This window comes from Corvus cornix, chromosome 8, assembly GCF_000738735.6.
Source record: "Corvus cornix cornix isolate S_Up_H32 chromosome 8, ASM73873v5, whole genome shotgun sequence".
Lineage (NCBI taxonomy): Eukaryota > Metazoa > Chordata > Aves > Passeriformes > Corvidae > Corvus > Corvus cornix.
In genome coordinates this window covers 30516183-30528610 of record NC_046338.1, presented here as the reverse complement: position 1 = coordinate 30528610, position 12428 = coordinate 30516183, and the positions used below count along the sequence as shown (strand labels likewise).

Sequence of the window (12428 nt, the reverse complement as noted above, 5' to 3'; positions counted from 1 at the left end):
CCCAAGGCAGCTGGAATCTGGATGAAGGTTGGTGTCAGGCTAACGTAGCTCTGGGGCTGTTATTTCTGTGTGGTAATGGCTTATTGGGCTATGGTGTGGAAATCTCTGGAAAGCTTCAACTACACCTGGGAGCATCTCCCACGGTGCAGGTCCACGTGTTCTCCTTTTGGCCAGCGTGGGCTGGGTGTTCCGTGCCCTCTGTATTTTCCCATGTCTCCCTAGATTTTAAGGGAAAGAAATCCAGGTGCAGTGTTGGGAGAGGGAACCGTGATGTGGTCTGACCAGGAATCCTGATTTAGCCGTAAGGGGGGTGTGGGGGCCCATTCTCCATGGAATGGGCGTGCAGGCACCACACAGAGCCGTTCCTTTTTGTGTAGGAAAACCACCTGGGCTGAAGGGCATAACAAAACCCCTCTTACAGCCCATGTCTCATGGAGGTGAGACCCAGAGGGATCTTCCCTGGAGATCCCCGGTGACTCTCGGCTGGTGTTGCTCCTCTGGGCCCTGTAGGAGTGGCAGAGCCCAGAGCACTGTGCAGGATGTTGGGGGGTATCAGGTGTGCTCGGGCCACACTGTTGGTTCTGCTTCCATGTTCCTTCAGATACCAGCCCCAGCAGTGGAGTCCTGGAGCCAAACTGCCCAGACTTTCATAATCCCAGGAAGGAAAGGAACAAATCTCTCACACATGGAGCTCTCCACCGGGGTTTTCCCATCCTCTGCCCACCCTGGTGGCTGCTAACAAACCAGTAGATCTAGACCTGCTATGCCTTGATAGAAAGATCTATTTTTAGGGCCTTGATATTTAAAATGATCTGTTAGAATTTCATGCTTAAATAACACTAAATAATGTTCCCTGTTTGCACAGTGTAATTGGAAGAGGCGAATAAACCAAACAAACGGGCTATGACTGAGCTTCCTTAGTATTTTCAGACTGAAACAAACAGGAAAAACAAGGGCTTAGCCAATTTAACACTTTGGGGGTATTTTCTAGTTGGCATTTCACTTTTTCATTTTCACAGGCCAAGAAACATGAGAGTTCTAAAGAGCCAGTGGCTTCTTGCCAAAGAAAACTCGGTTTATCTTAGATTGAAAAAAAGAATGAAAGAAAAAAAATCAGAAGTGAACTTATTGTTTGTTTTTTGGGAACTGGCAGGGCTAATGACTCTGCAAGTGCCATGGGATTTTATGCAAGTGCAGAAAAGACTTAGAAAATATTCAGCAAGTTCATTTAGGCTCCTTTCATGCTTCTCAAATCTTGAGGCTTCTTTATTGCTTCTTTATGTCAATTTGGCACTGCTTGATTTCGCTGCCTCCCTCAATGTTACTGCAATGGCATTGCTGTGCTCCGTGTGGAGCAGGTCCTGTGCTGATCACATCCCATGTAACCTGTGTGGGCTTTTAGGGGATTGAATCAAAGCTCTTGCCTTTGGTTGACCCTTTTTGGGGATAGGGAGTTCAGGCCAAGCTGCCGTTGCCTGTGTGCAAAGCCCTCGGCGTCATTATTTAGGCGAAGTGATTTTGTGATTTTCCTTCTGGAAAACTGCCATTGGAGAGGGAACGTAGCCCGGGCTGACGAAGCTGCTGCACATCAGCTCAGCAGTGTGTCTTTATCTGGCAGGATCCCTCTCTGCCAGGGCTCAAGAAGTGTTTGGACAATGCTCTCAGGCTCATGTTGGGTTTCTGTGCAGGGCCAGGGGCTGGACACGATGGTCTTTGTGGGTTGCTTCCAGCTCAGGTCAGCCTATGATTCTCCTGTTGGAAGGGTGTGAGTAAGTATTCCCTCTGTGTCCCTGTGCTGAGATGCCCCACGGAGCAATGTTCCTGCAGGCTCAGGCTGTGACAGTGATGATGCTGAGACTCCTTAGCAGCCCTGCATCCTCCTCTTGGTTCTTCCCTTTCCTGCCAGTGCCCTGTCCTCCCTCTGTCCCGCCTATCCTGGGGTGAGTAGGCTTCCCCCAGTGCCTCCCCTCCTCCCAGGCTGGTGAAATCCTTCTCCGTCGTCCCCTCCCTGCGCTCCTCATGAGCCTCAGCTCTGTTTGTGCCCACATTAGCATTTCTGCTGACTGCAAGGATCGGTTTAATTTCATGGGTGTCATTTCCTTCAAGAAATCTCTCTCTGAGCAGCAGCCCGACGAATGCCTGATAAAACATATTTTCCTACGGTAATGATTTTATGGACCCATAAGTCATGAATTTATTATGATCTCAGCCCCTGCTGCTGATTGCTGTAAAATGCAAAGTAATTAACAGCGAGCGGTAGCAGCTATTCCCACCTGGTAGCGTGTTCTTGGGTACGCTGATGGCTTTGATTAAAGTAATGGCTAAAGTGTACAGCCCGGCTGTAAAATATTAGCATGATTAATGCAGTATCCTAAATAAGAAACAAAACTAATGGGCATGGTTTAAGGAATTAAATATATGTATGTGTATATATATATACATTCCTTTCCCGCCCTCTAGCTATTGTTCTGGCTCATTTATGCTTTCTTTTCTGTTAAATAATGTATGGGCTGGAGGACCAGGGGCCAGGCTACAGATGCATATTGCAGTTTCATAACGTCTTAAGTGCTTGTGTTAATTTTTCACTCCTTCCTCCTCTTTCCCCTCAACCTGCCATCTCCCATCGCGTAGGGGGAGAAGGATAATCGAGTTTCCTGAACTCGGCCTGCAGTCAGATGTGATTTGATTTGGATTGCAGACAGCTTGGGGAAGTGGCTCCGAGGCAGCTTGGAGAGTTGGACGCGGTTTCCGGCCTCTCAGACCAGAAACCCCGGTGCTGTGTCCGCGTTCCCGTGGCTGGGGGTGATCTCCAGGCTGTCTCAGCTGCCGGGAGCCCGTAAGTTTTTTGCACATGAAGAATAACCACATCTGTCCAAAAGCTGCACTGCTTCTGCTGGGAACAGAATGCTTTTGCTTTTCTTTTTCTCAGCAGCTTTGGAATGGTGGTGACTGGATTTGAGTGAAAATTAGTGGAAAATAAGACCCAAGTCATTTCTCCCTGCCACCCTTCCCAAAGCCATGATGAATTTGGTTTCTGGCATTTTCCAATGGGAAATTTTCCAATCAGAAATTACTTCAGCTTGGGTATGAGAAAAGGAAATACACTTTTTTTTTTTTTTTTTTTTTTTTTTAAGACAAGCACTTAGAAAATTTTATTTGGAAATGGAGAAAATATCTGGTTGGAAAAAAAAAAGGAAAAAAAAGGCCTTTCTGACCTACACATTTTGATCAGCTCTTCTCTTCCTATTTCAAAAGATGCATACACCAACGTCATCTAATTCCCTCTGATCAGCCTCTACCTTTTCAGGTGTATTGATCTGCTCTTGTTTATGAAGCTCCTAACTATTGGAAAGAAGAGTTTATAAATAACTACAGAGAAACGGGATTCTGTATCACAGCAGTTCCAGCTGTTCTGCTTTTGTTTATGGCACAACACACGGTTTTTGGAGCTTTTCTTAACCAGGAGGTTGCAAAAGGAAGCTCAGCATGCCAATGTCACTGAGAATTGTTGTGTTGTATTGTACTGTGCAAATGGTGTTTTCTCCCTCTTGGGACGGAGAGGTTTCTGGGTTTGCTTTTGTAGATAAGATATAAGCTCAGTAGTGGCTCTACTAGTAAATACAAGTAGCCCCAAGCTCTGGAATGTGTCTTGTTGGTCCCTCCGGTAATTTGACAAAGTACCCTTCCAGCAACCTCCTGAAAAGTACAACATGAACAGTTTTGTTGATTCCTCAGTGTCTGGAATAGTGGGAAGGGACACTTTGCCAGCGTTGGTGTGGGGTTTGGACGTCTCACCCGCATTCAGTGGTGGTCAGTCCCAGGAATCAGATGTGTTATCAGGAGGGTGAGGGAAGTTCTCTCTCTAAAATTGCCACTTCTGGAATTGTGACTACCTTTTGGGGAGAAAGGTGTAGGAAACCTCCAAAAGATAGAGTCTGTGATTTAAAGTACAGGGGAGCTTCCACGCAAGGGGAGATTAGTCAGACCGAGATAGAGTGGCAGCTGGGAGAGGGGGATGATCAAGCCAAGCATAGTCCAGAGAGGAGTAGGGTGGTTTGCAGCATCTTGTGATGTGGGTTACCCAGTGAACTCATTAAGCAAACGGTTTAAAGAAAATGAAGGTAAGTTCATTCTCCTGACATGCCTAATTACATATATGTTCCATCATCACTTGCTGCTGCGGAGTCCCAAAGAGGAGAATAGATGTGACGCAGGACTAGATCATCATGGAATAGATCCCTGGGGAGGCTGAATGTAATCAAAGGGTTGGCAGCAAGAAGAGAGTCATAGATATCCTCATTTGCTTCCCCCTCCTCCTCTGGGGAAGGCTGTGGCCATGTTCTTATGCCTGCTGTGGTCTCTTGTCTTGGCACAGGGTCTCAGAGTGCTGGAGGATGTGGTTTGACTGGCAGCACTTCCTTTCCTCAGGAACAGATCTTCCCATTCTTCTCCCACCACGTGAGACCTTGTGTGCTGGGTGAGGAAGCACAGGGCAGGTGGTGAAGGAAGGGCAACGATGCTGGGCTGCATCAGGATTCCCACCTGCACCATCTGGCCTGAGGAGCGTGGAAGACACCGCAAGCCCGTGGGGCTGAGGCAGTGGCCTGGAGAGGTCAGAGCCCGGTGTGTGGATCTCATGGCAGCCCTGAGCCGTGACGCTGCCACGGCAAAGCCCGGCCTGTGAGGGTGGTGTGTGGTGCCTGGGCAAGGGGAGGCTGATCCATTTCATCCCTCGTTCGGGCACTGTTCGAGTCGGCTGCCGCAGTCAGGCTGCGGGGTCGTGTTTGGAAGGCTTTCTCAGCAGTGCACACATGTTAATGATGTTTGAGGAGTAGTTTCTGTGGGAGACCTGGGAGCCAGGCAGCTCTGCAAATCAGCCCATTAGTATTTTTAAAAGAAAACCTCCATCCTATAGGAACTGCTTTGGCCTCTGGAGACGTGCCAGAACTGTATCCCAGACTGCACCGCACCCGCTTCTATTAGCTCTTTCCCTCTCTCCTTTTATCCACCCCTTTTCCTTCCCTCCTGCCTAGAGCTTTCTCTTGCTTTTCTATCCAAAACACACTTTAGCTGTTCCTTTGGAAGTTTGCACAAGGATAGGTTGGCGTTTACTTTTCCCCCTGCCGTCTCCTTTCTCCTTTTGGAGCTAATCACCCTGGTGAAATTGAGCTGTAATTCAGTTGGCAGTGGTCAGATTGAGCTGAACATGTGTGCTCCAGCACATCCCCAGATTCTTGCATCAACAAAAATGAGCACAGACAGGCACAAAGCAAAGGAGAGATTGCGTGGCCTTGTTTAAAACACACTCGTGCAGCAGCGTCAGCTACCTGAACAAAAGCTGCCTGTCTGCTTTTTGGAGGTGGGTGAAAGAAGAGGTTATTTGGCTTGATGTGCACAGCAAGAGGGGGAGATGGTTTCCCCCCTCCTCCCCCCGCCATCTGCAGCCTGGTGGCAGGTAGAGGAGGTTGGTTTGGTGGGGAGGATTTGTAGCTGCCGTGAGTCAGTCAGTGTGTCAGGCTAAATCAAGCCTGACGTTTTTAACATCTTCCCCACACAAAGAGGGGGGGCAGGGGGGGATGGAGGAAGCAATTGTAATTTTATGTCTATATCCTGCTCGACTAATCAAGGTGAGCAAGAGACTTGCCAGCCAGAGGTTTTCCTCTTGTTAGCTTGTTCATTTCTCTGCTTTGCCTTTCCCCTTCCTTTCCTGGACTACTGTAGCAATCTCCTCTGTAGGGAAAGAAAGATCCAGCTGATCAATGCTAGAGGCTTGTAGACAAATGGTTCTTGCTCCTCCAGACTGTCTCTTTTAGTATGTCTCTAATTAGGTGAGTGAAAACCCATGGAAGAACACATTTTGGCAGAGGTTCGACTACCTTTGGCCCTGTATCCTGCCTCCTCACTCCTGCTCAGACCCTAAACTTACTGCTAGCCCTGGTGACAGTGCTGTAGTGCACCTTAACCTCTCCTGCCCCTCTCGGGAGCACCTTGTTCAGGTTGGACAGGCCTACAGGTGAGCTATGGGGACAAAGACTACCTGCATCATGAGGGGGAGGTAATTCCAGGGGATTTCCAGCAGCAGCGTGGCTTTAGGGTTGTGCTTGGTGTGCCTCTTGTCTTGCCTCAGGCACGTGCTGCTGCAAAGCCTCCCTTGTGCCTTTTGCCTTGCTGCCAGCACAGGCTGCCTGCCCTAATCCCAGGCAGGCTAATTCCCTCTGGTGAGCAAGGAGAGGGAGGGAGGCAAAGTAAATTCATAGATAGGTGCCACCCTTCTGTTGCCACAGTCCAGAGTACGGGTTTAACATGTTAGGTGCATCCTGGTTTGCAAACTGGGATTAACTGGGATGCTCCACCTCTTGCTGGGAGCGATGATCCAGTAGACTGGGGTACCTGGTGGCAGTGAAAAGGCTTGTGCCCCAGGGGAGCACCCTGGCAGCTTCAGAGCTGTCTTTCAGCCCGTGGCACAGGTTCTCTTGAAGGTGAGTGAGGCGGATCATGAACAGTCCTGAGCTGGGGCTGCTGAGCAGCATTAAAAGCTGCACGCTGGGTCCATGTGCTGGCAGGGCAGGGCAGCATCATTAAAATTCCTGATGTGCACAGAAGTGGACTAAGTCATCAGCACAGGGCAGGGAGCCTCCGAGTTCTGAGTGCTCGTGCTGATTTACACCAGCTAGGGAACTGGGCCAAATCTGTCTCGTTCAATGAATGATCATTCAATTTTTCTCTCTGCTATCAAGCCCTTAAACAAAAGCCAATTGAAATCAATGGGAGACTTTCATCATTTTCAGGGTTATAGGCCTAAAAAATTGGATGCTCGGGGAAAAAGCAGGCCGGGGAAGAGAAAGGGAAGGAGGAATAAATGCTGCTGTAACATTGTGGCTTACAACAGAAACAGATGGAAGTGAGAAATGCTTTAGTTACGATTCTCTGGCAGCGACAATTCAGCAAAGCTGTACATGGAGATGTGTACATTGAAGAGCATCCTTCCTTATGCAGACTGCTCTGTGGGTGCAGCCTGTCCCTCTGGGAATCCCATCTCTGCGTGTCCTATTTGTTTATGTGATTAAGTTCTCTGCTCTCCCATTGCAGTTAAAGTTGTTGTTAGTGGTAAGCACAAGCTCCACAGCTGGCTGTTCCACGCAGAAATGCAGGAAGAAGTGCTGCCTTCTGCTCCCAGAAGCCAGCAGGATTTTTTTTTTTTTTTTTTTTTTTTTTTTTTCTGCAGTAGCTGGAAGAGGGGGAGGTTAATATCTCATCCAGCCTCTGGCTGTATTTTGATAAAATCCTTTGTCCAATGACTGCAAAGTATTTTGCACATAAGGCAGGGTAAATCCCCTTCAGACAGGTATTATCTGGCCTATTTTTACAGCTGAGAATTTGCAGCCTTTGGAGCCATCTGAAGGCACTGCCTTCCCCTTGTGATCTCCTCGGCTGAATGGAAGTGTCAGGATCGGTGCTTCCAAACCCGGCCCCAGTTCCAACACAGCCCTCCAGTGCGCCTGGGCACCGTTAGATTCTTCCTCCCTCAGCCTCCCCATCTGTATCACAGGTATGACAATCATCCCTTCCCCCAGGTAAACATTTCATTATGCCTTGCTGCCGAAGTGCCTTGCAGGGGAGAGGACCTCCAGATAAGTCTGCATTCTCGTTTCGGCTGTGTTTGTGTGCGTGTTCTCTGCTTTGACTGCTCTTCCCTTTCTTTGCCTGCTCATTAGTTCTGCCTGAGTGCAGGACCTCTCCAAAAAATGCAGTGTTGGCAGCAGGCATGAATTCTTAACGCCTCCTGTCTCTAATGACAGAATCCAGGGCCAGGCAGTCAGTTTGCTTGCTGGGAGGAGGAGAGGCAGATGAGACGGTGGCTCTTCCCCTCGTCATGGGGTGAGCTTGCAAAATCACAGGAGGATCTGCAAAATATGCTCAGGTCTTGGACTGCTTCTCATGCTGCAAGGAGAATTGCTTGAGATGGCAGATGGAAAGAGATGCCTCTCGGGCTGTGGAAGGTGTTGAATTTGTTTTTAAAGCTTACTCTGGCCTCTCTCTGCTGTTCTACCCAAGCAATCAACAACAGATTTTGGCTTTTGAGCCAAAGCTGAAAATCTCGAGTCTGACTTGCCCAGTGCCCTTTTGTGCTGCCCAACTTAATGCAGATGGAACGTATTAAACCAGTAAAAAAGCCCAAACAAAACAATACAACAATCAATTCACAGAAAAAAAATGCCGAGGGTTCAATTTTACTGAACAGGAGAAGGACTTTCCTTAATGGAGAGCTTAAAACTTATTTTTAGTAGTGTTTTCATTGTCTTTCATTCCTATTCTGTCCTTGATTCAAAGTTTCCTTGACTTTTTTGCAGATGCAGCTTTTAACATGAGTTAGCTTTTCCTTTCACAGACTCTTTGTATTTTGTTTAAAGAAGAAGGAAGTCTTGGCAAGTTAGAAGAGGTGTGAAGTGAAAGACAGGTGAATCCTGCCTGGATGCCATTCTTTCTTGTTTCATTTAATGTCAGGAATAATAAGAAAAATACCATTAAAAATCTTTGATTTTTGATTTTTAAAAGCCAAACCAAGGAAAATTACAATTTTTCATGCTGGTGATGAAATCCTGGATTTTTAGTTTGGTGGATTTGTGCTGAAACGTCCTTTGGTGGAATTGTTTTGCTTCTGATGAAATCTCAGTAGGCACTGAGAAAATTTCAAGTTGATTGTGGGATGACCAATCCCTCTTGGAGTTCTGGTTACTTCTTTCCATTTGTCCTGGTCTCTCCTTTCCACTTCCATCCTTGCTGATAGATTTTTCCACTCCTGTTCGTGTTCCACTGAAACTGCCAGCACCAAGACCGTTAAAATGCCCATGAGGAATTTCCTTCCTGGATGGACTAGTTGGGTTAAGATCTTTGTGATTCCCAGAGGTGTCATCTTAGCCTGACTGAGTTGCCTCCATTTCACACACTGTTGCTGGAAACTTCTCATTTTTCTGCTCAGAGTACTTCACTTCTTCTATAAGGAAAGGCAGATTCTGATGCTGGGACATTCCTTGTGGCATGTGGAGGTTGGTCAGTTAGGCTGGATCTCTACCTGTGTTGCTTGGAGAGTTAATTCTGGCTTTGCAACAACTGAAGTTGAGCATTTTTGCTGGTTTGTTGCTCCTCAGTACATCAGATCTGGTAAATAAATAGATAAATAAATTTAAATGGTGGGATTCATTTGGGGAATCTTCAGAACCACAGGTAGATCTTTGATTTGGAGGAAAGAGAAGGTTGGGAAGTATCCTGTCCGGGGATTCTGCTTTCTCTCCCAGTCCTGTCTGTGTCCACGGGCCCAGGGAAATGAGCTGGTGTTCAGCCTAGTTCTGACAGATGAGTGCACACTGAAACCTCTTGGCAGAGTAATCTGAAAACCAAAGGATCTCTGGAGCTCTCTTCAGAGCTCTGTGAAAGCTTCTTCTGCATGAAGCCTATGCCGTAACTTTGGAGACGAGACCTGGCCGTGTCTGGACCAAGTGTTCAGCAGAAATGTGGAGCCACCACCTTTTGTGGCAGCCTGATGTTCTAGACCAGCTCTGGGATGAAATATCCAAAATCCATCTGTAATGAGGTCTTTGGGACTCTCTTCTCCATGTCTTGCTGGCAGGAAGTTCCCCCCTTCTGTGTGTACCTCCATCCCCTCGAGCAGGCGTGTTGATTCCACATTCCTCTTGTTCTCAGGGGCAGGTTTTAAAATCCTGTCGTAATTACTCACAAGCTGTGATTGGAGCCCATGCTCAGAAACCCTTTTTGCATCCAGGGAGGATCTGATTATAATTGTCGCAGAGAGGTTTGTTTGAGACTGATTCTGTGTCAGCTTGAAATTTCTTGATGATGCTCTTTGGGAACGAGAACTGTGCAGGCTTGAGGTCCAGAGAAGGGTGGTGGAAGGGACTTGCAGTGTCAGGCTTGGGGATGGAAATTGCTTTTTCTTCATAGAAGATAGATATGGTAGGAATGCTAAGCTGGAGAAAGAGCAGAGCAGGAGCTACTGGAATTACCTGACTGGTCTTTGGGGCACCTCTGTCTTCTCCACCCTAAAGACTTGAGGAGGCGGCCTGTTTTCTTCAGGGTGGTTGATTTAAATCACCCCTTTTAATCATGATTTAAATCAACAAGCAGGAAATCTTGATTTAAAAACCACATTTTAATCTTGTATTTTAAAGTTCATTTCCTAATGAAACGTGGTTTCTCATTGGTTGGCATAATTTGGTGCTATTTTTGGCACAGCAAAAGGGGACGCGACACCCATACATATTTATTGGTGTGACTGTATAGCTCAACATATATCTAGATCTATGTTCTAACTTCTACATCTTCTTGTTACATTGAAGGAATGGAAAGCGTGTAATTTCTGATGTGTTAGCCACGGCTTTGTTTTTTACATTTGTCTCAAGCTATACGAGGCCAAAAATTAAAATGCAATTAAAAATGCATGAAGAAAGCAGTTAAAAAGTTTTTTGTTGGTAGTTTAAAAGTTTTTTGTTTTCGCAGAGGGCTGGAACGAGCCTCTGCAGATAATCTACACCGTGTGTTGGCATTGAGGCAAGATCAATTACACCTCTCCCCTCCACACAGGTGTTTGTTTAACCTTTCTGTAGATGTCTCCAGTGAAAAATTCTGCAACTTCCCTGTATCTGTTCTAGGGAGAAAGTTTTTAATCTTTTTTTTATTTTTTTTAAATGTCTAAACTTAAGCTTTCTTTGCTCCAAGTTAAATTATTTCTTCTTCTGCCACTGAACACAGAGAACAATCGACTGCTGTCTTAATAACCTGCAAGCTACTGGAAGATTGTTATGCCTCTGTGCCTTAGTCTTCTCTTTTTTTTTCTAGGCTGAATGAACTTAGTTCGTTTAACCTTTCCTTGCCAGCTCTTCCTAAAGCTGTGATGGTTTAATTTCTTCTCCTCCGGACTGCCCCCTGCTTTTTCATCTCTTTCTGCATCTGCAGTGAAATTACTTTGGGGGTGCTTCAGGAGGAGAAATTGCTTGCCATGCCGTGTAGGCAAACTGTGGAACTCATTGCTATGGGATGCTGTGGATGCTAAAGATTAAATGGGTTTGGAAAGGGTTTAAGCAAAGTAATGAAAGCTGTTCCTGAGCCGTGCGTTGCTGGAAGGCCTTGGGAGATTGAGATAAACAAAGGGTAAAATGCTACGCTCTGTCTTAAGGTTTCATTGCTGGCTTTGGGGTTGTACCAGCCCTGCCGGGGGTCGTACTGCCATGCAGTGCCCTGCATCCATGTCAGGCTGTTGTGATGTACTGGGAGCCTGTCCCCACTCTGTTTCAGAGGAGTGCTGGGATGTGCCCACGTCTTCCCCCGGAGCTTGTCTTTCCAGCCTTTCCAGCAGCTGCCTTGCAGCTAGCTGGAAAAACGGAGTCCAGCTCTCACTCGAGCACGCTGGGAAACAGCCTCAGAAAACCTGGGTGGCAGCAAGGGGTGTATGAATTTCCTGGGATTTGAATGTTAACCAGCTGCTGTTTGAGCAATGCTCTGCTCCTGTGGCAGACGGGAGCGTGGGGTGGTGCTGGTGCCTTTGCTGGAGCACCACGGTGGTTAATGCTGCCCCAGCCGGGCTGTGCGAGCTGTAAACAGCCGTCGGGAAGCAGAAACCTCTCTCTTCCCCTCAACTACTGGATTCGACAGTTCTCCTTTTATCTGTTCAGAAAGTGCTGAAGTGTTTCTAGCTCCTCTTCAAAAGCAATTCTGCACTGCCCAGAGGGGGCTGTAATTCACGTGGGGAGCCGGGAAAAAAAGATACTCCCCATCTCAGCAGCTGTGTGTGAACCACGTAAATCCTGACTTCAGCTCCTCAGTGAAATTTAAGTGCGAGGGTGGGAATGTGGTGACAAGGACTCTGTGGGTCACCAGCAGGGTGAAGGTACACCAGGAAGCCCTTACTTCTGGAAAGGCAGGGTTTGAGGATAGCAATGCTTAGTCCTGGAGCATCTTCAGGGGTGGTTAAAAAGGTAATTGGAGTCTGACTTTCCTGTTTGCCAAGCCTCATGGTGCTCTGAATATACCCTGTTCAGTACCCTGTCACTGAAGGTCTTTAGAGAACAGTCCCTCTTTGCTCCCATCTGTTCTTGGGCTTCCAAATCCCTTTTTCCTTTTCAGTTCACCTTATGGAGGGGAGCACTTTCCCAGAGGGGACCCTACCTGAGTTTAACTCTGCTGAGGCCACAGGAGCGCAGCAAAGATCGGGTAGGTTTGCCATTCCCTGGGGCAGAATGAGGCCAATTCAACATTTAAGGGGAAAGCTGGAATGTGGCTTTTGATGGGCTGGGGATCACAGAATCCTAGAATAGTTTGGGTTGGAAGGGGCCTTAGAGATCACCTAGTTCCAGCGTGGGGGCATGGAGGTGGATTTAGGCAGCAGTGAAACAGTGCTGATCGTGTTTCCCTCG

At 47.3% G+C, this 12428-nt stretch overlaps 1 long non-coding RNA gene across 13 annotated transcripts in view; it reads left to right on the top strand.

Annotated features, from left to right (window-relative positions):
* LOC104693587 overlaps positions 1 to 12428 on the top strand; it is a 93957-nt gene that overhangs the window by 47003 nt on the left and 34526 nt on the right. Inside the window, exons 1-2 of one of the 13 annotated variants that reach the window (XR_002047056.3) lie at positions 7295 to 7549; positions 12139 to 12225. The exons of 6 other annotated variants lie outside the window; for them this stretch is intronic. This is a non-coding gene — a long non-coding RNA (uncharacterized LOC104693587). Of the gene's footprint in view, positions 1 to 7293; positions 7550 to 12138; positions 12226 to 12428 lie in introns of those variants that run through there. 6 more of the 13 variants (XR_002273480.2, XR_002273474.2, XR_002273478.2 and 3 more) reach the window with 6 other exon arrangements.